Below are 26,547 nucleotides of genomic sequence, written 5' to 3' on the forward strand. Positions count from 1 at the left end.
ATATGTTTTACTGGTTTACATTTGTCTCAGCAACCTCAGCAAAAATGATTCTTCTGCTTTCAAAACAAAATGACAACAGGATGAATGCACACACTTGAAAATACAATACATGCAATGTTATGCATCATAGTGATGCAACCTCCTTTCAGTTTCATACTGCATGTCAATTGAAATCCTTATTGAAATGCACACCTTCTCAAGATTGCGCTTGACTGGCGTGTCAGGCACTCAATTACAGCTGTATTATCAAGACAATGTGTTCGTTTTGTAAAATATAGTTCCGGTCTGGTGTGGCACCCCAGCTAACGCACAACGTTGCCACAACGTTTCGTGTTAGCAGGGACTGTCTGCGGCGCGCTGGTGTGTCCCGGACTTTAGAGTAGAGAGACAGTTCAACTGCAAGTATGAGCGGCAGAAACGGATATTGCCTTCCCTTTAAGTAGAGCGTCAGGGACAGCCTCCCTGGCTTACGGCCATACTAGCCTGAATACGCCCGATCTCGTCCGATCTCGGAAGCTAAGCAGGCTCGGGCCTGGTCAGTACTTGGATGGGAGACCGCCTGGGAATACCAGGTGCTGTAAGCTTTTGCATCTTTTACACACCAAAGGGCGACAAATCACAAGTTTTAACTTTGGATACACGCAATTTCATCATTATTTCAGATTTGACTTCCCCAAATACACAGGCATACAATAGATCTTGTTCTCCAACGTAAACGGTCCCTAGTAACTAGTGTACATTTGTAAATAAATTGAGCATCATGGCTAGAAGTGACTAAATGTTGCCTAATCTTTCTCATCGAGAAATGACACAATTACAGCAACACAAAAAGGAACTCCACCGGACAAAGTTCAGTGCTCACAAAGAGCCTCATTCAACACACACGGTTCCATTCCCATTCATGCAAAGCACGAAAGTGTAAAACTTGGGAACATACTTGAGAGCAAAGATCACATTCAATCTCATTCAAGGCACGGATGTGAATGCAACGGGATGAAATTACTGAAATGATGCCTGCCCTCGAACTGTGATGATGGACTACCCGACTCGCCAATAATATTGGGTTCTGGTGTATTGAAATACAGGAGCTGCTGGATTTGTGTGTTTTCTTACCCCCTCACCATAGTTTGTCAAATGTTTAAACAACTGAACTTATATTCAAGGTTTGTTTCTCTTCATATGTTTTACTGGTTTACATTTGTCTCAGCAACCTGTTGAATGATTCTTCTGCTTTCAAAACAAAATGACAACAGGATGAATGCACACACTTGAAAATACAATACATGCAATGTTATGCATCATAGTGATGCAACCTCCTTTCAGTTTCATACTGCATGTCAATTGAAATCCTTACTGAAATGCACACCTTCTCAAGATTGCGCTTGACTGGCGTGTCAGGCACTCAATTACAGCTGTTTTATCAAGACAATGTGTTCGTTTTGTAATATATAGTTCCGGTCTGGTGTGGCACCCCAGCTAACGCACAACGTTGCCACAATGTTGCCACAACGTGGCGTGTTAGCAGGGACTGTCTGCGGCGCGCTGGTGTGTCCCGGGCTTTAGAGTAGAGAGACAGTTCAACTGTAAGTATGAACGGCAGAAACGGATATTGCCTTCCCTTTAAGTAGCGCGTCAGGGACAGCCTCCCTGGCTTACGGCCATACTAGCCTGAATACGCCCGATCTCGTCCGATCTCGGAAGCTAAGCAGGCTCGGGCCTGGTCAGTACTTGGATGGGAGACCCCCTGGGAATACCAGGTGCTGTAAGCTTTTGCATCTTTTACACACCAAAGGGCGACAAATCACGAGTTTTAACTTTGGATACACGCAATTTCATCATTATTTCAGATTTGACTTCCCCAAATACACAGGCATACAATAGATCTTGTTCTCCAACGTAAACGGTCCCTAGTAACTAGTGTACATTCGTAAATAAATTGAGCATCATGGCTAGAAGTGACTAAATGTTGCCTAATCTTTCTCATCGAGAAATGACACAATTACACCAACACAAAAAGGAACTCCACCGGACAAAGTTCAGTGCTCACAAGGAGCCTCATTCAACACACACGGTTCCATTCCCATTCATGCAAAGCACGAAAGTGTAAAACTTGGGAAAATACTTGAGAGCAAAGATCACATTCAATCTCATTCAAGGCACGGATGTAAATGCAACGGGATGAAATTACTGAAATGATGCCTGCCCTCGAACTGTGATGATGGACTACCCGACTCGCCAATAATATTGGGTTCTGGTGTATTGAAATACAGGAGCTGCTGGATTTGTGTGTTTTCTTACCCCCTCACCATAGTTTGTCAAATGTTTAAACAACTGAACTTATATTCAAGGTTTGTTTCTCTTCATATGTTTTACTGGTTTACATTTGTCTCAGCAACCTGTTGAATGATTCTTCTGCTTTCAAAACAAAATGACAACAGGATGAATGCACACACTTGAAAATACAATACATGCAATGTTATGCATCATAGTGATGCAACCTCCTTTCAGTTTCATACTGCATGTCAATTGAAATCCTTACTGAAATGCACACCTTCTCAAGATTGCGCTTGACTGGCGTGTCAGGCACTCAATTACAGCTGTTTTATCAAGACAATGTGTTCGTTTTGTAATATATAGTTCCGGTCTGGTGTGGCACCCCAGCTAACGCACAACGTTGCCACAATGTTGCCACAACGTGGCTTGTTAGCAGGGACTGTCTGCGGCGCGCTGGTGTGTCCCGGGCTTTAGAGTAGAGAGACAGTTCAACTGTAAGTATGAACGGCAGAAACGGATATTGCCTTCCCTTTAAGTAGCGCGTCAGGGACAGCCTCCCTGGCTTACGGCCTTACTAGCCTGAATACGCCCGATCTCGTCCGATCTCGGAAGCTAAGCAGGCTCGGGCCTGGTCAGTACTTGGATGGGAGACCCCCTGGGAATACCAGGTGCTGTAAGCTTTTGCATCTTTTACACACCAAAGGGCGACAAATCACGAGTTTTAACTTTGGATACACGCAATTTCATCATTATTTCAGATTTGACTTCCCCAAATACACAGGCATACAATAGATCTTGTTCTCCAACGTAAACGGTCCCTAGTAACTAGTGTACATTCGTAAATAAATTGAGCATCATGGCTAGAAGTGACTAAATGTTGCCTAATCTTTCTCATCGAGAAATGACACAATTACACCAACACAAAAAGGAACTCCACCGGACAAAGTTCAGTGCTCACAAGGAGCCTCATTCAACACACACGGTTCCATTCCCATTCATGCAAAGCACGAAAGTGTAAAACTTGGGAAAATACTTGAGAGCAAAGATCACATTCAATCTCATTCAAGGCACGGATGTGAATGCAACGGGATGAAATTACTGAAATGATGCCTGCCCTCGAACTGTGATGATGGACTACCCGACTCGCCAATAATATTGGGTTCTGGTGTATTGAAATACAGGAGCTGCTGGATTTGTGTGTTTTCTTACCCCCTCACCATAGTTTGTCAAATGTTTAAACAACTGAACTTATATTCAAGGTTTGTTTCTCTTCATATGTTTTACTGGTTTACATTTGTCTCAGCAACCTGTTGAATGATTCTTCTGCTTTCAAAACAAAATGACAACAGGATGAATGCACACACTTGAAAATACAATACATGCAATGTTATGCATCATAGTGATGCAACCTCCTTTCAGTTTCATACTGCATGTCAATTGAAATCCTTACTGAAATGCACACCTTCTCAAGATTGCGCTTGACTGGCGTGTCAGGCACTCAATTACAGCTGTTTTATCAAGACAATGTGTTCGTTTTGTAATATATAGTTCCGGTCTGGTGTGGCACCCCAGCTAACGCACAACGTTGCCACAATGTTGCCACAACGTGGCTTGTTAGCAGGGACTGTCTGCGGCGCGCTGGTGTGTCCCGGGCTTTAGAGTAGAGAGACAGTTCAACTGTAAGTATGAACGGCAGAAACGGATATTGCCTTCCCTTTAAGTAGCGCGTCAGGGACAGCCTCCCTGGCTTACGGCCTTACTAGCCTGAATACGCCCGATCTCGTCCGATCTCGGAAGCTAAGCAGGCTCGGGCCTGGTCAGTACTTGGATGGGAGACCCCCTGGGAATACCAGGTGCTGTAAGCTTTTGCATCTTTTACACACCAAAGGGCGACAAATCACGAGTTTTAACTTTGGATACACGCAATTTCATCATTATTTCAGATTTGACTTCCCCAAATACACAGGCATACAATAGATCTTGTTCTCCAACGTAAACGGTCCCTAGTAACTAGTGTACATTCGTAAATAAATTGAGCATCATGGCTAGAAGTGACTAAATGTTGCCTAATCTTTCTCATCGAGAAATGACACAATTACACCAACACAAAAAGGAACTCCACCGGACAAAGTTCAGTGCTCACAAGGAGCCTCATTCAACACACACGGTTCCATTCCCATTCATGCAAAGCACGAAAGTGTAAAACTTGGGAAAATACTTGAGAGCAAAGATCACATTCAATCTCATTCAAGGCACGGATGTGAATGCAACGGGATGAAATTACTGAAATGATGCCTGCCCTCGAACTGTGATGATGGACTACCCGACTCGCCAATAATATTGGGTTCTGGTGTATTGAAATACAGGAGCTGCTGGATTTGTGTGTTTTCTTACCCCCTCACCATAGTTTGTCAAATGTTTAAACAACTGAACTTATATTCAAGGTTTGTTTCTCTTCATATGTTTTACTGGTTTACATTTGTCTCAGCAACCTGTTGAATGATTCTTCTGCTTTCAAAACAAAATGACAACAGGATGAATGCACACACTTGAAAATACAATACATGCAATGTTATGCATCATAGTGATGCAACCTCCTTTCAGTTTCATACTGCATGTCAATTGAAATCCTTACTGAAATGCACACCTTCTCAAGATTGCGCTTGACTGGCGTGTCAGGCACTCAATTACAGCTGTTTTATCAAGACAATGTGTTCGTTTTGTAATATATAGTTCCGGTCTGGTGTGGCACCCCAGCTAACGCACAACGTTGCCACAATGTTGCCACAACGTGGCGTGTTAGCAGGGACTGTCTGCGGCGCGCTGGTGTGTCCCGGGCTTTAGAGTAGAGAGACAGTTCAACTGTAAGTATGAACGGCAGAAACGGATATTGCCTTCCCTTTAAGTAGCGCGTCAGGGACAGCCTCCCTGGCTTACGGCCATACTAGCCTGAATACGCCCGATCTCGTCCGATCTCGGAAGCTAAGCAGGCTCGGGCCTGGTCAGTACTTGGATGGGAGACCCCCTGGGAATACCAGGTGCTGTAAGCTTTTGCATCTTTTACACACCAAAGGGCGACAAATCACGAGTTTTAACTTTGGATACACGCAATTTCATCATTATTTCAGATTTGACTTCCCCAAATACACAGGCATACAATAGATCTTGTTCTCCAACGTAAACGGTCCCTAGTAACTAGTGTACATTCGTAAATAAATTGAGCATCATGGCTAGAAGTGACTAAATGTTGCCTAATCTTTCTCATCGAGAAATGACACAATTACACCAACACAAAAAGGAACTCCACCGGACAAAGTTCAGTGCTCACAAGGAGCCTCATTCAACACACACGGTTCCATTCCCATTCATGCAAAGCACGAAAGTGTAAAACTTGGGAAAATACTTGAGAGCAAAGATCACATTCAATCTCATTCAAGGCACGGATGTGAATGCAACGGGATGAAATTACTGAAATGATGCCTGCCCTCGAACTGTGATGATGGACTACCCGACTCGCCAATAATATTGGGTTCTGGTGTATTGAAATACAGGAGCTGCTGGATTTGTGTGTTTTCTTACCCCCTCACCATAGTTTGTCAAATGTTTAAACAACTGAACTTATATTCAAGGTTTGTTTCTCTTCATATGTTTTACTGGTTTACATTTGTCTCAGCAACCTGTTGAATGATTCTTCTGCTTTCAAAACAAAATGACAACAGGATGAATGTACACACTTGAAAATACAATACATGCAATGTTATGCATCATAGTGATGCAACCTCATTTCAGTTTCATACTGCATGTCAATTGAAATCCTTACTGAAATGCACACCTTCTCAAGATTGCGCTTGACTGGCGTGTCAGGCACTCAATTACAGCTGTATTATCAAGACAATGTGTTCGTTTTGTAAAATATAGTTCCGGTCTGGTGTGTCACCCCAGCTAACGCACAACGTTGCCACAATGTTGCCACAACGTGGCGTGTTAGCAGGGACTGTCTGCGGCGCGCTGGTGTGTCCCGGGCTTTAGAGTAGAGAGACAGTTCAACTGTAAGTATGAACGGCAGAAACGGATATTGCCTTCCCTTTAAGTAGAGCGTCAGGGACAGCCTCCCTGGCTTACGGCCATACTATCCTGAATACGCCCGATCTCGTCAGATCTCGGAAGCTAAGCAGGCTCGGGCCTGGTCAGTACTTGGATGGGAGACCGCCTGGGAATACCAGGTGCTGTAAGCTTTTGCATCTTTTACACTCCAGAGGGCGACAAATCACGAGTTTTAACTTTGGATACACGCAATTTCATCATTATTTCAGATTTGACTTCCCCAAATACACAGGCATACAATAGATCTTGTTCTCCTACGTAAACGGTCCCTAGTAACTAGGGTACATTCGTAAATAAATTGAGCATCATGGCTAGAAGTGACTAAATGTTGCCTAATCTTTCTCATCGAGAAATGACACAATTACAGCAACACAAAAAGGAACTCCACCGGACAAAGTTCAGTGCTCACAAGGAGCCTCATTCAACACACACGGTTCCATTCCCATTCATGCAAAGCACGAAAGTGTAAAACTTGGGAACATACTTGAGAACAAAGATCACATTCAATCTCATTCAAGGCACGGATGTGAATGCAACGGGATGAAATTACTGAAATGATGCCTGCCCTCGAACTGTGATGATGGACTACCCGACTCGCCAATAATATTGGGTTCTGGTGTATTGAAATACAGGAGCTGCTGGATTTGTGTGTTTTCTTACCCCCTCACCATAGTTTGTCAAATGTTTAAACAACTGAACTTATATTCAAGGTTTGTTTCTCTTCATATGTTTTACTGGTTTACATTTGTCTCAGCAACCTCAGCAAAAATGATTCTTCTGCTTTCAAAACAAAATGACAACAGGATGAATGCACACACTTGAAAATACAATACATGCAATGTTATGCATCATAGTGATGCAACCTCCTTTCAGTTTCATACTGCATGTCAATTGAAATCCTTATTGAAATGCACACCTTCTCAAGATTGCGCTTGACTGGCGTGTCAGGCACTCAATTACAGCTGTATTATCAAGACAATGTGTTCGTTTTGTAAAATATAGTTCCGGTCTGGTGTGGCACCCCAGCTAACGCACAACGTTGCCACAACGTTTCGTGTTAGCAGGGACTGTCTGCGGCGCGCTGGTGTGTCCCGGACTTTAGAGTAGAGAGACAGTTCAACTGCAAGTATGAGCGGCAGAAACGGATATTGCCTTCCCTTTAAGTAGAGCGTCAGGGACAGCCTCCCTGGCTTACGGCCATACTAGCCTGAATACGCCCGATCTCGTCCGATCTCGGAAGCTAAGCAGGCTCGGGCCTGGTCAGTACTTGGATGGGAGACCGCCTGGGAATACCAGGTGCTGTAAGCTTTTGCATCTTTTACACACCAAAGGGCGACAAATCACAAGTTTTAACTTTGGATACACGCAATTTCATCATTATTTCAGATTTGACTTCCCCAAATACACAGGCATACAATAGATCTTGTTCTCCAACGTAAACGGTCCCTAGTAACTAGTGTACATTTGTAAATAAATTGAGCATCATGGCTAGAAGTGACTAAATGTTGCCTAATCTTTCTCATCGAGAAATGACACAATTACAGCAACACAAAAAGGAACTCCACCGGACAAAGTTCAGTGCTCACAAAGAGCCTCATTCAACACACACGGTTCCATTCCCATTCATGCAAAGCACGAAAGTGTAAAACTTGGGAACATACTTGAGAGCAAAGATCACATTCAATCTCATTCAAGGCACGGATGTGAATGCAACGGGATGAAATTACTGAAATGATGCCTGCCCTCGAACTGTGATGATGGACTACCCGACTCGCCAATAATATTGGGTTCTGGTGTATTGAAATACAGGAGCTGCTGGATTTGTGTGTTTTCTTACCCCCTCACCATAGTTTGTCAAATGTTTAAACAACTGAACTTATATTCAAGGTTTGTTTCTCTTCATATGTTTTACTGGTTTACATTTGTCTCAGCAACCTGTTGAATGATTCTTCTGCTTTCAAAACAAAATGACAACAGGATGAATGCACACACTTGAAAATACAATACATGCAATGTTATGCATCATAGTGATGCAACCTCCTTTCAGTTTCATACTGCATGTCAATTGAAATCCTTACTGAAATGCACACCTTCTCAAGATTGCGCTTGACTGGCGTGTCAGGCACTCAATTACAGCTGTTTTATCAAGACAATGTGTTCGTTTTGTAATATATAGTTCCGGTCTGGTGTGGCACCCCAGCTAACGCACAACGTTGCCACAATGTTGCCACAACGTGGCGTGTTAGCAGGGACTGTCTGCGGCGCGCTGGTGTGTCCCGGGCTTTAGAGTAGAGAGACAGTTCAACTGTAAGTATGAACGGCAGAAACGGATATTGCCTTCCCTTTAAGTAGCGCGTCAGGGACAGCCTCCCTGGCTTACGGCCATACTAGCCTGAATACGCCCGATCTCGTCCGATCTCGGAAGCTAAGCAGGCTCGGGCCTGGTCAGTACTTGGATGGGAGACCCCCTGGGAATACCAGGTGCTGTAAGCTTTTGCATCTTTTACACACCAAAGGGCGACAAATCACGAGTTTTAACTTTGGATACACGCAATTTCATCATTATTTCAGATTTGACTTCCCCAAATACACAGGCATACAATAGATCTTGTTCTCCAACGTAAACGGTCCCTAGTAACTAGTGTACATTCGTAAATAAATTGAGCATCATGGCTAGAAGTGACTAAATGTTGCCTAATCTTTCTCATCGAGAAATGACACAATTACACCAACACAAAAAGGAACTCCACCGGACAAAGTTCAGTGCTCACAAGGAGCCTCATTCAACACACACGGTTCCATTCCCATTCATGCAAAGCACGAAAGTGTAAAACTTGGGAAAATACTTGAGAGCAAAGATCACATTCAATCTCATTCAAGGCACGGATGTGAATGCAACGGGATGAAATTACTGAAATGATGCCTGCCCTCGAACTGTGATGATGGACTACCCGACTCGCCAATAATATTGGGTTCTGGTGTATTGAAATACAGGAGCTGCTGGATTTGTGTGTTTTCTTACCCCCTCACCATAGTTTGTCAAATGTTTAAACAACTGAACTTATATTCAAGGTTTGTTTCTCTTCATATGTTTTACTGGTTTACATTTGTCTCAGCAACCTGTTGAATGATTCTTCTGCTTTCAAAACAAAATGACAACAGGATGAATGCACACACTTGAAAATACAATACATGCAATGTTATGCATCATAGTGATGCAACCTCCTTTCAGTTTCATACTGCATGTCAATTGAAATCCTTACTGAAATGCACACCTTCTCAAGATTGCGCTTGACTGGCGTGTCAGGCACTCAATTACAGCTGTTTTATCAAGACAATGTGTTCGTTTTGTAATATATAGTTCCGGTCTGGTGTGGCACCCCAGCTAACGCACAACGTTGCCACAATGTTGCCACAACGTGGCGTGTTAGCAGGGACTGTCTGCGGCGCGCTGGTGTGTCCCGGGCTTTAGAGTAGAGAGACAGTTCAACTGTAAGTATGAACGGCAGAAACGGATATTGCCTTCCCTTTAAGTAGCGCGTCAGGGACAGCCTCCCTGGCTTACGGCCATACTAGCCTGAATACGCCCGATCTCGTCCGATCTCGGAAGCTAAGCAGGCTCGGGCCTGGTCAGTACTTGGATGGGAGACCCCCTGGGAATACCAGGTGCTGTAAGCTTTTGCATCTTTTACACACCAAAGGGCGACAAATCACGAGTTTTAACTTTGGATACACGCAATTTCATCATTATTTCAGATTTGACTTCCCCAAATACACAGGCATACAATAGATCTTGTTCTCCAACGTAAACGGTCCCTAGTAACTAGTGTACATTCGTAAATAAATTGAGCATCATGGCTAGAAGTGACTAAATGTTGCCTAATCTTTCTCATCGAGAAATGACACAATTACACCAACACAAAAAGGAACTCCACCGGACAAAGTTCAGTGCTCACAAGGAGCCTCATTCAACACACACGGTTCCATTCCCATTCATGCAAAGCACGAAAGTGTAAAACTTGGGAAAATACTTGAGAGCAAAGATCACATTCAATCTCATTCAAGGCACGGATGTGAATGCAACGGGATGAAATTACTGAAATGATGCCTGCCCTCGAACTGTGATGATGGACTACCCGACTCGCCAATAATATTGGGTTCTGGTGTATTGAAATACAGGAGCTGCTGGATTTGTGTGTTTTCTTACCCCCTCACCATAGTTTGTCAAATGTTTAAACAACTGAACTTATATTCAAGGTTTGTTTCTCTTCATATGTTTTACTGGTTTACATTTGTCTCAGCAACCTGTTGAATGATTCTTCTGCTTTCAAAACAAAATGACAACAGGATGAATGTACACACTTGAAAATACAATACATGCAATGTTATGCATCATAGTGATGCAACCTCATTTCAGTTTCATACTGCATGTCAATTGAAATCCTTACTGAAATGCACACCTTCTCAAGATTGCGCTTGACTGGCGTGTCAGGCACTCAATTACAGCTGTATTATCAAGACAATGTGTTCGTTTTGTAAAATATAGTTCCGGTCTGGTGTGTCACCCCAGCTAACGCACAACGTTGCCACAATGTTGCCACAACGTGGCGTGTTAGCAGGGACTGTCTGCGGCGCGCTGGTGTGTCCCGGGCTTTAGAGTAGAGAGACAGTTCAACTGTAAGTATGAACGGCAGAAACGGATATTGCCTTCCCTTTAAGTAGAGCGTCAGGGACAGCCTCCCTGGCTTACGGCCATACTATCCTGAATACGCCCGATCTCGTCAGATCTCGGAAGCTAAGCAGGCTCGGGCCTGGTCAGTACTTGGATGGGAGACCGCCTGGGAATACCAGGTGCTGTAAGCTTTTGCATCTTTTACACTCCAGAGGGCGACAAATCACGAGTTTTAACTTTGGATACACGCAATTTCATCATTATTTCAGATTTGACTTCCCCAAATACACAGGCATACAATAGATCTTGTTCTCCTACGTAAACGGTCCCTAGTAACTAGGGTACATTCGTAAATAAATTGAGCATCATGGCTAGAAGTGACTAAATGTTGCCTAATCTTTCTCATCGAGAAATGACACAATTACAGCAACACAAAAAGGAACTCCACCGGACAAAGTTCAGTGCTCACAAGGAGCCTCATTCAACACACACGGTTCCATTCCCATTCATGCAAAGCACGAAAGTGTAAAACTTGGGAACATACTTGAGAACAAAGATCACATTCAATCTCATTCAAGGCACGGATGTGAATGCAACGGGATGAAATTACTGAAATGATGCCTGCCCTCGAACTGTGATGATGGACTACCCGACTCGCCAATAATATTGGGTTCTGGTGTATTGAAATACAGGAGCTGCTGGATTTGTGTGTTTTCTTACCCCCTCACCATAGTTTGTCAAATGTTTAAACAACTGAACTTATATTCAAGGTTTGTTTCTCTTCATATGTTTTACTGGTTTACATTTGTCTCAGCAACCTCAGCAAAAATGATTCTTCTGCTTTCAAAACAAAATGACAACAGGATGAATGCACACACTTGAAAATACAATACATGCAATGTTATGCATCATAGTGATGCAACCTCCTTTCAGTTTCATACTGCATGTCAATTGAAATCCTTATTGAAATGCACACCTTCTCAAGATTGCGCTTGACTGGCGTGTCAGGCACTCAATTACAGCTGTATTATCAAGACAATGTGTTCGTTTTGTAAAATATAGTTCCGGTCTGGTGTGGCACCCCAGCTAACGCACAACGTTGCCACAACGTTTCGTGTTAGCAGGGACTGTCTGCGGCGCGCTGGTGTGTCCCGGACTTTAGAGTAGAGAGACAGTTCAACTGCAAGTATGAGCGGCAGAAACGGATATTGCCTTCCCTTTAAGTAGAGCGTCAGGGACAGCCTCCCTGGCTTACGGCCATACTAGCCTGAATACGCCCGATCTCGTCCGATCTCGGAAGCTAAGCAGGCTCGGGCCTGGTCAGTACTTGGATGGGAGACCGCCTGGGAATACCAGGTGCTGTAAGCTTTTGCATCTTTTACACACCAAAGGGCGACAAATCACAAGTTTTAACTTTGGATACACGCAATTTCATCATTATTTCAGATTTGACTTCCCCAAATACACAGGCATACAATAGATCTTGTTCTCCAACGTAAACGGTCCCTAGTAACTAGTGTACATTTGTAAATAAATTGAGCATCATGGCTAGAAGTGACTAAATGTTGCCTAATCTTTCTCATCGAGAAATGACACAATTACAGCAACACAAAAAGGAACTCCACCGGACAAAGTTCAGTGCTCACAAAGAGCCTCATTCAACACACACGGTTCCATTCCCATTCATGCAAAGCACGAAAGTGTAAAACTTGGGAACATACTTGAGAGCAAAGATCACATTCAATCTCATTCAAGGCACGGATGTGAATGCAACGGGATGAAATTACTGAAATGATGCCTGCCCTCGAACTGTGATGATGGACTACCCGACTCGCCAATAATATTGGGTTCTGGTGTATTGAAATACAGGAGCTGCTGGATTTGTGTGTTTTCTTACCCCCTCACCATAGTTTGTCAAATGTTTAAACAACTGAACTTATATTCAAGGTTTGTTTCTCTTCATATGTTTTACTGGTTTACATTTGTCTCAGCAACCTGTTGAATGATTCTTCTGCTTTCAAAACAAAATGACAACAGGATGAATGCACACACTTGAAAATACAATACATGCAATGTTATGCATCATAGTGATGCAACCTCCTTTCAGTTTCATACTGCATGTCAATTGAAATCCTTACTGAAATGCACACCTTCTCAAGATTGCGCTTGACTGGCGTGTCAGGCACTCAATTACAGCTGTTTTATCAAGACAATGTGTTCGTTTTGTAATATATAGTTCCGGTCTGGTGTGGCACCCCAGCTAACGCACAACGTTGCCACAATGTTGCCACAACGTGGCGTGTTAGCAGGGACTGTCTGCGGCGCGCTGGTGTGTCCCGGGCTTTAGAGTAGAGAGACAGTTCAACTGTAAGTATGAACGGCAGAAACGGATATTGCCTTCCCTTTAAGTAGCGCGTCAGGGACAGCCTCCCTGGCTTACGGCCATACTAGCCTGAATACGCCCGATCTCGTCCGATCTCGGAAGCTAAGCAGGCTCGGGCCTGGTCAGTACTTGGATGGGAGACCCCCTGGGAATACCAGGTGCTGTAAGCTTTTGCATCTTTTACACACCAAAGGGCGACAAATCACGAGTTTTAACTTTGGATACACGCAATTTCATCATTATTTCAGATTTGACTTCCCCAAATACACAGGCATACAATAGATCTTGTTCTCCAACGTAAACGGTCCCTAGTAACTAGTGTACATTCGTAAATAAATTGAGCATCATGGCTAGAAGTGACTAAATGTTGCCTAATCTTTCTCATCGAGAAATGACACAATTACACCAACACAAAAAGGAACTCCACCGGACAAAGTTCAGTGCTCACAAGGAGCCTCATTCAACACACACGGTTCCATTCCCATTCATGCAAAGCACGAAAGTGTAAAACTTGGGAAAATACTTGAGAGCAAAGATCACATTCAATCTCATTCAAGGCACGGATGTAAATGCAACGGGATGAAATTACTGAAATGATGCCTGCCCTCGAACTGTGATGATGGACTACCCGACTCGCCAATAATATTGGGTTCTGGTGTATTGAAATACAGGAGCTGCTGGATTTGTGTGTTTTCTTACCCCCTCACCATAGTTTGTCAAATGTTTAAACAACTGAACTTATATTCAAGGTTTGTTTCTCTTCATATGTTTTACTGGTTTACATTTGTCTCAGCAACCTGTTGAATGATTCTTCTGCTTTCAAAACAAAATGACAACAGGATGAATGCACACACTTGAAAATACAATACATGCAATGTTATGCATCATAGTGATGCAACCTCCTTTCAGTTTCATACTGCATGTCAATTGAAATCCTTACTGAAATGCACACCTTCTCAAGATTGCGCTTGACTGGCGTGTCAGGCACTCAATTACAGCTGTTTTATCAAGACAATGTGTTCGTTTTGTAATATATAGTTCCGGTCTGGTGTGGCACCCCAGCTAACGCACAACGTTGCCACAATGTTGCCACAACGTGGCTTGTTAGCAGGGACTGTCTGCGGCGCGCTGGTGTGTCCCGGGCTTTAGAGTAGAGAGACAGTTCAACTGTAAGTATGAACGGCAGAAACGGATATTGCCTTCCCTTTAAGTAGCGCGTCAGGGACAGCCTCCCTGGCTTACGGCCTTACTAGCCTGAATACGCCCGATCTCGTCCGATCTCGGAAGCTAAGCAGGCTCGGGCCTGGTCAGTACTTGGATGGGAGACCCCCTGGGAATACCAGGTGCTGTAAGCTTTTGCATCTTTTACACACCAAAGGGCGACAAATCACGAGTTTTAACTTTGGATACACGCAATTTCATCATTATTTCAGATTTGACTTCCCCAAATACACAGGCATACAATAGATCTTGTTCTCCAACGTAAACGGTCCCTAGTAACTAGTGTACATTCGTAAATAAATTGAGCATCATGGCTAGAAGTGACTAAATGTTGCCTAATCTTTCTCATCGAGAAATGACACAATTACACCAACACAAAAAGGAACTCCACCGGACAAAGTTCAGTGCTCACAAGGAGCCTCATTCAACACACACGGTTCCATTCCCATTCATGCAAAGCACGAAAGTGTAAAACTTGGGAAAATACTTGAGAGCAAAGATCACATTCAATCTCATTCAAGGCACGGATGTGAATGCAACGGGATGAAATTACTGAAATGATGCCTGCCCTCGAACTGTGATGATGGACTACCCGACTCGCCAATAATATTGGGTTCTGGTGTATTGAAATACAGGAGCTGCTGGATTTGTGTGTTTTCTTACCCCCTCACCATAGTTTGTCAAATGTTTAAACAACTGAACTTATATTCAAGGTTTGTTTCTCTTCATATGTTTTACTGGTTTACATTTGTCTCAGCAACCTGTTGAATGATTCTTCTGCTTTCAAAACAAAATGACAACAGGATGAATGCACACACTTGAAAATACAATACATGCAATGTTATGCATCATAGTGATGCAACCTCCTTTCAGTTTCATACTGCATGTCAATTGAAATCCTTACTGAAATGCACACCTTCTCAAGATTGCGCTTGACTGGCGTGTCAGGCACTCAATTACAGCTGTTTTATCAAGACAATGTGTTCGTTTTGTAATATATAGTTCCGGTCTGGTGTGGCACCCCAGCTAACGCACAACGTTGCCACAATGTTGCCACAACGTGGCGTGTTAGCAGGGACTGTCTGCGGCGCGCTGGTGTGTCCCGGGCTTTAGAGTAGAGAGACAGTTCAACTGTAAGTATGAACGGCAGAAACGGATATTGCCTTCCCTTTAAGTAGCGCGTCAGGGACAGCCTCCCTGGCTTACGGCCATACTAGCCTGAATACGCCCGATCTCGTCCGATCTCGGAAGCTAAGCAGGCTCGGGCCTGGTCAGTACTTGGATGGGAGACCCCCTGGGAATACCAGGTGCTGTAAGCTTTTGCATCTTTTACACACCAAAGGGCGACAAATCACGAGTTTTAACTTTGGATACACGCAATTTCATCATTATTTCAGATTTGACTTCCCCAAATACACAGGCATACAATAGATCTTGTTCTCCAACGTAAACGGTCCCTAGTAACTAGTGTACATTCGTAAATAAATTGAGCATCATGGCTAGAAGTGACTAAATGTTGCCTAATCTTTCTCATCGAGAAATGACACAATTACACCAACACAAAAAGGAACTCCACCGGACAAAGTTCAGTGCTCACAAGGAGCCTCATTCAACACACACGGTTCCATTCCCATTCATGCAAAGCACGAAAGTGTAAAACTTGGGAAAATACTTGAGAGCAAAGATCACATTCAATCTCATTCAAGGCACGGATGTGAATGCAACGGGATGAAATTACTGAAATGATGCCTGCCCTCGAACTGTGATGATGGACTACCCGACTCGCCAATAATATTGGGTTCTGGTGTATTGAAATACAGGAGCTGCTGGATTTGTGTGTTTTCTTACCCCCTCACCATAGTTTGTCAAATGTTTAAACAACTGAACTTATATTCAAGGTTTGTTTCTCTTCATATGTTTTACTGGTTTACATTTGTCTCAGCAACCTGTTGAATGATTCTTCTGCTTTCAAAACAAAATGACAACAGGATGAATGTACACACTTGAAAATACAATACATGCAATGTTATGCATCATAGTGATGCAACCTCATTTCAGTTTCATACTGCATGTCAATTGAAATCCTTACTGAAATGCACACCTTCTCAAGATTGCGCTTGACTGGCGTGTCAGGCACTCAATTACAGCTGTATTATCAAGACAATGTGTTCGTTTTGTAAAATATAGTTCCGGTCTGGTGTGGCACCCCAGCTAACGCACAACGTTGCCACAATGTTGCCACAACGTGGCGTGTTAGCAGGGACTGTCTGCGGCGCGCTGGTGTGTCCCGGGCTTTAGAGTAGAGAGACAGTTCAACTGTAAGTATGAACGGCAGAAACGGATATTGCCTTCCCTTTAAGTAGAGCGTCAGGGACAGCCTCCCTGGCTTACGGCCATACTATCCTGAATACGCCCGATCTCGTCAGATCTCGGAAGCTAAGCAGGCTCGGGCCTGGTCAGTACTTGGATGGGAGACCGCCTGGGAATACCAGGTGCTGTAAGCTTTTGCATCTTTTACACTCCAGAGGGCGACAAATCACGAGTTTTAACTTTGGATACACGCAATTTCATCATTATTTCAGATTTGACTTCCCCAAATACACAGGCATACAATAGATCTTGTTCTCCTACGTAAACGGTCCCTAGTAACTAGGGTACATTCGTAAATAAATTGAGCATCATGGCTAGAAGTGACTAAATGTTGCCTAATCTTTCTCATCGAGAAATGACACAATTACAGCAACACAAAAAGGAACTCCACCGGACAAAGTTCAGTGCTCACAAGGAGCCTCATTCAACACACACGGTTCCATTCCCATTCATGCAAAGCACGAAAGTGTAAAACTTGGGAACATACTTGAGAACAAAGATCACATTCAATCTCATTCAAGGCACGGATGTGAATGCAACGGGATGAAATTACTGAAATGATGCCTGCCCTCGAACTGTGATGATGGACTACCCGACTCGCCAATAATATTGGGTTCTGGTGTATTGAAATACAGGAGCTGCTGGATTTGTGTGTTTTCTTACCCCCTCACCATAGTTTGTCAAATGTTTAAACAACTGAACTTATATTCAAGGTTTGTTTCTCTTCATATGTTTTACTGGTTTACATTTGTCTCAGCAACCTCAGCAAAAATGATTCTTCTGCTTTCAAAACAAAATGACAACAGGATGAATGCACACACTTGAAAATACAATACATGCAATGTTATGCATCATAGTGATGCAACCTCCTTTCAGTTTCATACTGCATGTCAATTGAAATCCTTATTGAAATGCACACCTTCTCAAGATTGCGCTTGACTGGCGTGTCAGGCACTCAATTACAGCTGTATTATCAAGACAATGTGTTCGTTTTGTAAAATATAGTTCCGGTCTGGTGTGGCACCCCAGCTAACGCACAACGTTGCCACAACGTTTCGTGTTAGCAGGGACTGTCTGCGGCGCGCTGGTGTGTCCCGGACTTTAGAGTAGAGAGACAGTTCAACTGCAAGTATGAGCGGCAGAAACGGATATTGCCTTCCCTTTAAGTAGAGCGTCAGGGACAGCCTCCCTGGCTTACGGCCATACTAGCCTGAATACGCCCGATCTCGTCCGATCTCGGAAGCTAAGCAGGCTCGGGCCTGGTCAGTACTTGGATGGGAGACTGCCTGGGAATACCAGGTGCTGTAAGCTTTTGCATCTTTTACACACCAGAGGGCGACAAATCACGAGTTTTAACTTTGGATACACGCAATTTCATCATTATTTCAGATTTGACTTCCCCAAATACACAGGCATACAATAGATCTTGTTCTCCAACGTAAACGGTCCCTAGTAACTAGGGTACATTCGTAAATAAATTGAGCATCATGGCTAGAAGTGACTAAATGTTGCCTAATCTTTCTCATCGAGAAATGACACAATTACAGCAACACAAAAAGGAACTCCACCGGACAAAGTTCAGTGCTCACAAGGAGCCTCATTCAACACACACGGTTCCATTCCCATTCATGCAAAGCACGAAAGTGTAAAACTTGGGAACATACTTGAGAGCAAAGATCACATTCAATCTCATTCAAGGCACGGATGTGAATGCAACGGGATGAAATTACTGAAATGATGCCTGCCCTCGAACTGTGAAGATGGACTTCCCGACTCGCCAATAATATTGGGTTCTGGTGTATTGAAATACAGGAGCTGCTGGATTTGTGTGTTTTCTTACCCCCTCACCATAGTTTGTCAAATGTTTAAACAACTGAACTTATATTCAAGGTTTGTTTCTCTTCATATGTTTTACTGGTTTACATTTGTCTCAGCAACCTGTTGAATGATTCTTCTGCTTTCAAAACAAAATGACAACAGGATGAATGCACACACTTGAAAATACAATACATGCAATGTTATGCATCATAGTGATGCAACCTCCTTTCAGTTTCATACTGCATGTCAATTGAAATCCTTACTGAAATGCACACCTTCTCAAGATTGCGCTTGACTGGCGTGTCAGGCACTCAATTACAGCTGTTTTATCAAGACAATGTGTTCGTTTTGTAATATATAGTTCCGGTCTGGTGTGGCACCCCAGCTAACGCACAACGTTGCCACAACGTTTCGTGTTAGCAGGGACTGTCTGCGGCGCGCTGGTGTGTCCCGGACTTTAGAGTAGAGAGACAGTTCAACTGCAAGTATGAGCGGCAGAAACGGATATTGCCTTCCCTTTAAGTAGAGCGTCAGGGAGAGCCTCCCTGGCTTACGGCCATACTAGCCTGAATACGCCCGATCTCGTCCGATCTCGGAAGCCAAGCAGGCTCGGGCCTGGTCAGTACTTGGATGGGAGACCGCCTGGGAATAACAGGTGCTGTAAGCTTTTGCATCTTTTACACACCAGAGGGCGACAAATCACGAGTTTTAACTTTGGATACACGCAATTTCATCATTATTTCAGATTTGACTTCCCCAAATACACAGGCATACAATAGATCTTGTTCTCCAACGTAAACGGTCCCTAGTAACTAGGGTACATTCGTAAATAAATTGAGCATCATGGCTAGAAGTGACTAAATGTTGCCTAATCTTTCTCATCGAGAAATGACACAATTACAGCAACACAAAAAGGAACTCCACCGGACAAAGTTCAGTGCTCACAAGGAGCCTCATTCAACACACACGGTTCCATTCCCATTCATGCAAAGCACGAAAGTGTAAAACTTGGGAACATACTTGAGAGCAAAGATCACATTCAATCTCATTCAAGGCACGGATGTGAATGCAACGGGATGAAATTACTGAAATGATGCCTGCCCTCGAACTGTGATGATGGACTACCCGACTCGCCAATAATATTGGGTTCTGGTGTATTGAAATACAGGAGCTGCTGGATTTGTGTGTTTTCTTACCCCCTCACCATAGTTTGTCAAATGTTTAAACAACTGAACTTATATTCAAGGTTTGTTTCTCTTCATATGTTTTACTGGTTTACATTTGTCTCAGCAACCTGTTGAATGATTCTTCTGCTTTCAAAACAAAATGACAACAGGATGAATGCACACACTTGAAAACACAATACATGCAATGTTATGCATCATAGTGATGCAACCTCCTTTCAGTTTCATACTGCATGTCAATTGAAATCCTTACTGAAATGCACACCTTCTCAAGATTGCGCTTGACTGGCGTGTCAGGCACTCAATTACAGCTGTTTTATCAAGAGAATGTGTTCGTTTTGTAATATATAGTTCCGGTCTGGTGTGGCACCCCAGCTAACGCACAACGTTGCCACAATGTTGCCACAACGTGGCGTGTTAGCAGGGACTGTCTGCGGTGCGCTGGTGTGTCCCGGGCTTTAGAGTAGAGAGACAGTTCAACTGTAAGTATGAACGGCAGAAACGGATATTGCCTTCCCTTTAAGTAGAGCGTCAGGGACAGCCTTCCTGGCTTACGGCCATACTAGCCTGAATACGCCCGATCTCGTCCGATCTCGGAAGGTAAGCAGGCTCGGGCCTGGTCAGTACTTGCATGGGAGACCGCCTGGGAATACCAGGTGCTGTAGGCTTTGGCATCTTTTACACACCAGAGGGCGACAAATCACGAGTTTTAACTTTGGATACACGCAATTTCATCATTATTTCAGATTTGACTTCCCCAAATACACAGGCATACAATAGATCTTGTTCTCCAACGTAAACGGTCCCTAGTAACTAGGGTACATTCGTAAATAAATTGAGCATCATGGCTAGAAGTGACTAAATGTTGCCTAATCTTTCTCATCGAGAAATGACACAATTACAGCAACACAAAAAGGAACTCCACCGGACAAAGTTCAGTGCTCACAAGGAGCCTCATTCAACACACACGGTTCCATTCCCATTCATGCAAAGCACGAAAGTGTAAAACTTGGGAACATACTTGAGAGCAAAGATCACATTCAATCTCATTCAAGGCACGGATGTGAATGCAACGGGATGAAATTACTGAAATGATGCCTGCCCTCGAACTGTGAAGATGGACTACCCGACTCGCCAATAATATTGGGTTCTGGTGTATTGAAATACAGGAGCTGCTGGATTTGTGTGTTTTCTTACCCCCTCACCATAGTTTGTCAAATGTTTAAACAACTGAACTTATATTCAAGGTTTGTTTCTCTTCATATGTTTTACTGGTTTACATTTGTCTCAGCAACCTGTTGAATGATTCTTCTGCTTTCAAAACAAAATGACAACAGGATGAATGCACACACTTGAAAATACAATACATGCAATGTTATGCATCATAGTGATGCAACCTCCTTTCAGTTTCATACTGCATGTCAATTGAAATCCTTACTGAAATGCACACCTTCTCAAGATTGCGCTTGACTGGCGTGTCAGGCACTCAATTACAGCTGTTTTATCAAGAGAATGTGTTCGTTTTGTAATATATAGTTCCGGTCTGGTGTGGCACCCCAGCTAACGCACAACGTTGCCACAACGTTTCGTGTTAGCAGGGACTGTCTGCGGCGTGCTGGTGTGTCCCGGACTTTAGAGTAGAGAGACAGTTCAACTGCAAGTATGAGCGGCAGAAACGGATATTGCCTTCCCTTTAAGTAGAGCGTCAGGGACAGCCTCCCTGGCTTACGGCCATACTAGCCTGAATACGCCCGATCTCGTCTGATCTCGGAAGCTAAGCAGGCTCGGGCCTGGTCAGTACTTGGATGGGAGACCACCTGGGAATACCAGGTGCTGTAAGCTTTTGCATCTTTTACACACCAGAGGGCGACAAATCACGAGTTTTAACTTTGGATACACGCAATTTCATCATTATTTCAGATTTGACTTCCCCAAATACACAGGCATACAATAGATCTTGTTCTCCAACGTAAACGGTCCCTAGTAACTAGGGTACATTCGTAAATAAATTGAGCATCATGGCTAGAAGTGACTAAATGTTGCCTAATCTTTCTCATCGAGAAATGACACAATTACAGCAACACAAAAAGGAACTCCACCGGACAAAGTTCAGTGCTCACAAGGAGCCTCATTCAACACACACGGTTCCATTCCCATTCATGCAAAGCACGAAAGTGTAAAACTTGGGAACATACTTGAGAGCAAAGATCACATTCAATCTCATTCAAGGCACGAATGTGAATGCAACTTGATGAAATTACTGAAATGATGCCTGCCCTCGAACTGTGAAGATGGACTTCCCGACTCGCCAATAATATTGGGTTCTGGTGTATTGAAATACAGGAGCTGCTGGATTTGTGTGTTTTCTAACCCCCTCACCATAGTTTGTCAAATGTTTAAACAACTGAACTTATATTCAAGGTTTGTTTCTCTTCATATGTTTTACTGGTTTACATTTGTCTCAGCAACCTGTTGAATGATTCTTCTGCTTTCAAAACAAAATGACAACAGGATGAATGCACACACTTGAAAATACAATACATGCAATGTTATGCATCATAGTGATGCAACCTCCTTTCAGTTTCATACTGCATGTCAATTGAAATCCTTACTGAAATGCACACCTTCTCAAGATTGCGCTTGACTGGCGTGTCAGGCACTCAATTACAGCTGTTTTATCAAGAGAATGTGTTCGTTTTGTAATATATAGTTCCGGTCTGGTGTGGCACCCCAGCTAACGCACAACGTTGCCACAATGTTGCCACAACGTGGCGTGTTAGCAGGGACTGTCTGCGGCGCGCTGGTGTGTCCCGGGCTTTAGAGTAGAGAGACAGTTCAACTGTAAGTATGAACAGCAGAAACGGATATTGCCTTCCCTTTAAGTAGAGCGTCAGGGACAGCCTTCCTGGCTTACGGCCATACTAGCCTGAATACGCCCGATCTCGTCCGATCTCGGAAGCCAAGCAGGCTCGGGCCTGGTCAGTACTTGGATGGGAGACCGCCTGGGAATACCAGGTGCTGTAAGCTTTTGCATCTTTTACACACCAGAGGGCGACAAATCACGAGTTTTAACTTTGGATACACGCAATTTCATCATTATTTCAGATTTGACTTCCCCAAATACACAGGCATACAATAGATCTTGTTCTCCAACGTAAACGGTCCCTAGTAACTAGGGTACATTCGTAAATAAATTGAGCATCATGGCTAGAAGTGACTAAATGTTGCCTAATCTTTCTCATCGAGAAATGACACAATTACAGCAACACAAAAAGGAACTCCACCGGACAAAGTTCAGTGCTCACAAGGAGCCTCATTCAACACACACGGTTCCATTCCCATTCATGCAAAGCACGAAAGTGTAAAACTTGGGAACATACTTGAGAGCAAAGATCACATTCAATCTCATTCAAGGCACGGATGTGAATGCAACGGGATGAAATTACTGAAATGATGCCTGCCCTCGAACTGTGATGATGGACTACCCGACTCGCCAATAATATTGGGTTCTGGTGTATTGAAATACAGGAGCTGCTGGATTTGTGTGTTTTCTTACCCCCTCACCATAGTTTGTCAAATGTTTAAACAACTGAACTTATATTCAAGGTTTGTTTCTCTTCATATGTTTTACTGGTTTACATTTGTCTCAGCAACCTGTTGAATGATTCTTCTGCTTTCAAAACAAAATGACAACAGGATGAATGCACACACTTGAAAATACAATACATGCAATGTTATGCATCATAGTGATGCAACCTCCTTTCAGTTTCATACTGCATGTCAATTGAAATCCTTACTGAAATGCACACCTACTCAAGATTGCGCTTGACTGGCGTGTCAGGCACTCAATTACAGCTGTTTTATCAAGAGAATGTGTTCGTTTTGTAATATATAGTTCCGGTCTGGTGTGGCACCCCAGCTAACGCACAACATTGCCACAATGTTGCCACAACGTGGCGTGTTAGCAGAGACTGTCTGCGGCGCGCTGGTGTGTCCCGGGCTTTAGAGTAGAGAGACAGTTCAACTGTAAGTATGAACAGCAGAAACGGATATTGCCTTCCCTTTAAGTAGAGCGTCAGGGACAGCCTTCCTGGCTTACGGCCATACTAGCCTGAATACGCCCGATCTCGTCCGATCTCGGAAGCTAAGCAGGCTCGGGCCTGGTCAGTACTTGGATGGGAGACCGCCTGGGAATACCAGGTGCTGTTGGCTTTGGCATCTTTTACACACCAGAGGGCGACAAATCACGAGTTTTAACTTTGGATACACGCAATTTCATCATTATTTCAGATTTGACTTCCCCAAATACACAGGCATACAATAGATCTTGTTCTCCAACGTAAACGGTCCCTAGTAACTAGGGTACATTCGTAAATAAATTGAGCATCATGGCTAGAAGTGACTAAATGTTGCCTAATCTTTCTCATCGAGAAATGACACAATTACAGCAACACAAAAAGGAACTCCACCGGACAAAGTTCAGTGCTCACAAGGAGCCTCATTCAACACACACGGTTCCATTCCCATTCATGCAAAGCACGAAAGTGTAAAACCTGGGAACATACTTGAGAGCAAAGATCACATTCAATCTCATTCAAGGCACGGATGTGAATGCAACGGGATGAAATTACTGAAATGATGCCTGCCCTCGAACTGTGATGATGGACTACCCGACTCGCCAATAATATTGGGTTCTGGTGTATTGAAATACAGGAGCTGCTGGATTTGTGTGTTTTCTTACCCCCTCACCATAGTTTGTCAAATGTTTAAACAACTGAACTTATATTCAAGGTTTGTTTCTCTTCATATGTTTTACTGGTTTACATTTGTCTCAGCAACCTCAGCAAAAATGATTCTTCTGCTTTCAAAACAAAATGACAACAGGATGAATGCACACACTTGAAAATACAATACATGCAATGTTATGCATCATAGTGATGCAACCTCCTTTCAGTTTCATACTGCATGTCAATTGAAATCCTTACTGAAATGCACACCTTCTCAAGATTGCGCTTGACTGGCGTGTCAGGCACTCAATTACAGCTGTTTTATCAAGACAATGTGTTCGTTTTGTAATATATAGTTCCGGTCTGGTGTGGCACCCCAGCTAACGCACAACGTTGCCACAACGTTTCGTGTTAGCAGGGACTGTCTGCGGCGTGCTGGTGTGTCCCGGACTTTAGAGTAGAGAGACAGTTCAACTGCAAGTATGAGCGGCAGAAACGGATATTGCCTTCCCTTTAAGTAGAGCGTCAGGGACAGCCTCCCTGGCTTACGGCCATACTAGCCTGAATACGCCCGATCTCGTCTGATCTCGGAAGCTAAGCAGGCTCGGGCCTGGTCAGTACTTGGATGGGAGACCACCTGGGAATACCAGGTGCTGTAAGCTTTTGCATCTTTTACACACCAGAGGGCGACAAATCACGAGTTTTAACTTTGGATACACGCAATTTCATCATTATTTCAGATTTGACTTCCCCAAATACACAGGCATACAATAGATCTTGTTCTCCAACGTAAACGGTCCCTAGTAACTAGGGTACATTCGTAAATAAATTGAGCATCATGGCTAGAAGTGACTAAATGTTGCCTAATCTTTCTCATCGAGAAATGACACAATTACAGCAACACAAAAAGGAACTCCACCGGACAAAGTTCAGTGCTCACAAGGAGCCTCATTCAACACACACGGTTCCATTCCCATTCATGCAAAGCACGAAAGTGTAAAACTTGGGAACATACTTGAGAGCAATGATCACATTCAATCTCATTCAAGGCACGGATGTGAATGCAACGGGATGAAATTACTGAAATGATGCCTGCCCTCGAACTGTGATGATGGACTACCCGACTCGCCAATAATATTGGGTTCTGGTGTATTGAAATACAGGAGCTGCTGGATTTGTGTGTTTTCTTACCCCCTCACCATAGTTTGTCAAATGTTTAAACAACTGAACTTATATTCAAGGTTTATTTCTCTTCATATGTTTTACTGGTTTACATTTGTCTCAGCAACCTGTTGAATGATTCTTCTGCTTTCAAAACAAAATGACAACAGGATGAATGCACACACTTGAAAATACAATACATGCAATGTTATGCATCATAGTGATGCAACCTCCTTTCAGTTTCATACTGCATGTCAATTGAAATCCTTACTGAAATGCACACCTTCTCAAGATTGCGCTTGACTGGCGTGTCAGGCACTCAATTACAGCTGTATTATCAAGACAATGTGTTCGTTTTGTAAAATATAGTTCCGGTCTGGTGTGGCACCCCAGCTAACGCACAACGTTGCCACAACGTTTCGTGTTAGCAGGGACTGTCTGCAGCGTGCTGGTGTGTCCCGGACTTTAGAGTAGAGAGACAGTTCAACTGCAAGTATGAGTGGCAGAAACGGATATTGCCTTCCCTTTAAGTAGAGGGTCAGGGACAACCTCCCTGGCTTACGGCCATACTAGTCTGAATACGCCCGATCTCGTCCGATCTCGGAAGCTAAGCAGGCTCGGGCCTGGTCAGTA

At 43.5% G+C, this 26,547-nt stretch overlaps 22 non-coding genes across 22 annotated transcripts; all 22 read left to right on the plus strand.

The window, feature by feature from the left end:
- Positions 1-465: 465 nt before the first annotated feature.
- Positions 466-584, plus strand: LOC136724881 (5S ribosomal RNA). Its single transcript, XR_010807305.1, has one exon. It is a non-coding gene; the product is annotated as a 5S ribosomal RNA (ribosomal RNA).
- Positions 585-1,650: 1,066 nt separating this feature from the next.
- LOC136724891 (5S ribosomal RNA) lies at positions 1,651-1,769 on the plus strand. Its single transcript, XR_010807314.1, has one exon. It is a non-coding gene; the product is annotated as a 5S ribosomal RNA (ribosomal RNA).
- A 1,066-nt stretch (positions 1,770-2,835) lies between these two features.
- Positions 2,836-2,954, plus strand: LOC136724908 (5S ribosomal RNA). The gene has a single exon (XR_010807330.1). It is a non-coding gene; the product is annotated as a 5S ribosomal RNA (ribosomal RNA).
- Positions 2,955-4,020: 1,066 nt separating this feature from the next.
- LOC136724910 (5S ribosomal RNA) lies at positions 4,021-4,139 on the plus strand. Its single transcript, XR_010807331.1, has one exon. It is a non-coding gene; the product is annotated as a 5S ribosomal RNA (ribosomal RNA).
- Positions 4,140-5,205: 1,066 nt separating this feature from the next.
- LOC136724892 (5S ribosomal RNA) lies at positions 5,206-5,324 on the plus strand. The gene has a single exon (XR_010807315.1). It is a non-coding gene; the product is annotated as a 5S ribosomal RNA (ribosomal RNA).
- A 1,066-nt stretch (positions 5,325-6,390) lies between these two features.
- LOC136724847 (5S ribosomal RNA) lies at positions 6,391-6,509 on the plus strand. Its single transcript, XR_010807274.1, has one exon. It is a non-coding gene; the product is annotated as a 5S ribosomal RNA (ribosomal RNA).
- A 1,058-nt stretch (positions 6,510-7,567) lies between these two features.
- LOC136724882 (5S ribosomal RNA) lies at positions 7,568-7,686 on the plus strand. Its single transcript, XR_010807306.1, has one exon. It is a non-coding gene; the product is annotated as a 5S ribosomal RNA (ribosomal RNA).
- A 1,066-nt stretch (positions 7,687-8,752) lies between these two features.
- On the plus strand, positions 8,753-8,871 carry LOC136724893 (5S ribosomal RNA). Its single transcript, XR_010807316.1, has one exon. It is a non-coding gene; the product is annotated as a 5S ribosomal RNA (ribosomal RNA).
- A 1,066-nt stretch (positions 8,872-9,937) lies between these two features.
- LOC136724894 (5S ribosomal RNA) lies at positions 9,938-10,056 on the plus strand. The gene has a single exon (XR_010807317.1). It is a non-coding gene; the product is annotated as a 5S ribosomal RNA (ribosomal RNA).
- Positions 10,057-11,122: 1,066 nt separating this feature from the next.
- Positions 11,123-11,241, plus strand: LOC136724848 (5S ribosomal RNA). Its single transcript, XR_010807275.1, has one exon. It is a non-coding gene; the product is annotated as a 5S ribosomal RNA (ribosomal RNA).
- Positions 11,242-12,299: 1,058 nt separating this feature from the next.
- Positions 12,300-12,418, plus strand: LOC136724884 (5S ribosomal RNA). The gene has a single exon (XR_010807308.1). It is a non-coding gene; the product is annotated as a 5S ribosomal RNA (ribosomal RNA).
- Positions 12,419-13,484: 1,066 nt separating this feature from the next.
- Positions 13,485-13,603, plus strand: LOC136724896 (5S ribosomal RNA). The gene has a single exon (XR_010807319.1). It is a non-coding gene; the product is annotated as a 5S ribosomal RNA (ribosomal RNA).
- Positions 13,604-14,669: 1,066 nt separating this feature from the next.
- On the plus strand, positions 14,670-14,788 carry LOC136724911 (5S ribosomal RNA). Its single transcript, XR_010807332.1, has one exon. It is a non-coding gene; the product is annotated as a 5S ribosomal RNA (ribosomal RNA).
- Positions 14,789-15,854: 1,066 nt separating this feature from the next.
- LOC136724897 (5S ribosomal RNA) lies at positions 15,855-15,973 on the plus strand. Its single transcript, XR_010807320.1, has one exon. It is a non-coding gene; the product is annotated as a 5S ribosomal RNA (ribosomal RNA).
- Positions 15,974-17,039: 1,066 nt separating this feature from the next.
- LOC136724849 (5S ribosomal RNA) lies at positions 17,040-17,158 on the plus strand. The gene has a single exon (XR_010807276.1). It is a non-coding gene; the product is annotated as a 5S ribosomal RNA (ribosomal RNA).
- Positions 17,159-18,216: 1,058 nt separating this feature from the next.
- Positions 18,217-18,335, plus strand: LOC136724913 (5S ribosomal RNA). Its single transcript, XR_010807334.1, has one exon. It is a non-coding gene; the product is annotated as a 5S ribosomal RNA (ribosomal RNA).
- Positions 18,336-19,390: 1,055 nt separating this feature from the next.
- LOC136724842 (5S ribosomal RNA) lies at positions 19,391-19,509 on the plus strand. Its single transcript, XR_010807270.1, has one exon. It is a non-coding gene; the product is annotated as a 5S ribosomal RNA (ribosomal RNA).
- A 1,066-nt stretch (positions 19,510-20,575) lies between these two features.
- On the plus strand, positions 20,576-20,694 carry LOC136724856 (5S ribosomal RNA). The gene has a single exon (XR_010807282.1). It is a non-coding gene; the product is annotated as a 5S ribosomal RNA (ribosomal RNA).
- Positions 20,695-21,749: 1,055 nt separating this feature from the next.
- LOC136724901 (5S ribosomal RNA) lies at positions 21,750-21,868 on the plus strand. The gene has a single exon (XR_010807323.1). It is a non-coding gene; the product is annotated as a 5S ribosomal RNA (ribosomal RNA).
- Positions 21,869-22,934: 1,066 nt separating this feature from the next.
- On the plus strand, positions 22,935-23,053 carry LOC136724904 (5S ribosomal RNA). The gene has a single exon (XR_010807326.1). It is a non-coding gene; the product is annotated as a 5S ribosomal RNA (ribosomal RNA).
- Positions 23,054-24,119: 1,066 nt separating this feature from the next.
- On the plus strand, positions 24,120-24,238 carry LOC136724841 (5S ribosomal RNA). Its single transcript, XR_010807269.1, has one exon. It is a non-coding gene; the product is annotated as a 5S ribosomal RNA (ribosomal RNA).
- A 1,058-nt stretch (positions 24,239-25,296) lies between these two features.
- LOC136724902 (5S ribosomal RNA) lies at positions 25,297-25,415 on the plus strand. The gene has a single exon (XR_010807324.1). It is a non-coding gene; the product is annotated as a 5S ribosomal RNA (ribosomal RNA).
- Positions 25,416-26,547: the final 1,132 nt, after the last annotated feature.

This window comes from Amia ocellicauda, unplaced genomic scaffold (assembly GCF_036373705.1).
Source record: "Amia ocellicauda isolate fAmiCal2 unplaced genomic scaffold, fAmiCal2.hap1 HAP1_SCAFFOLD_196, whole genome shotgun sequence".
NCBI classification, from domain to species: domain Eukaryota; kingdom Metazoa; phylum Chordata; class Actinopteri; order Amiiformes; family Amiidae; genus Amia; species Amia ocellicauda.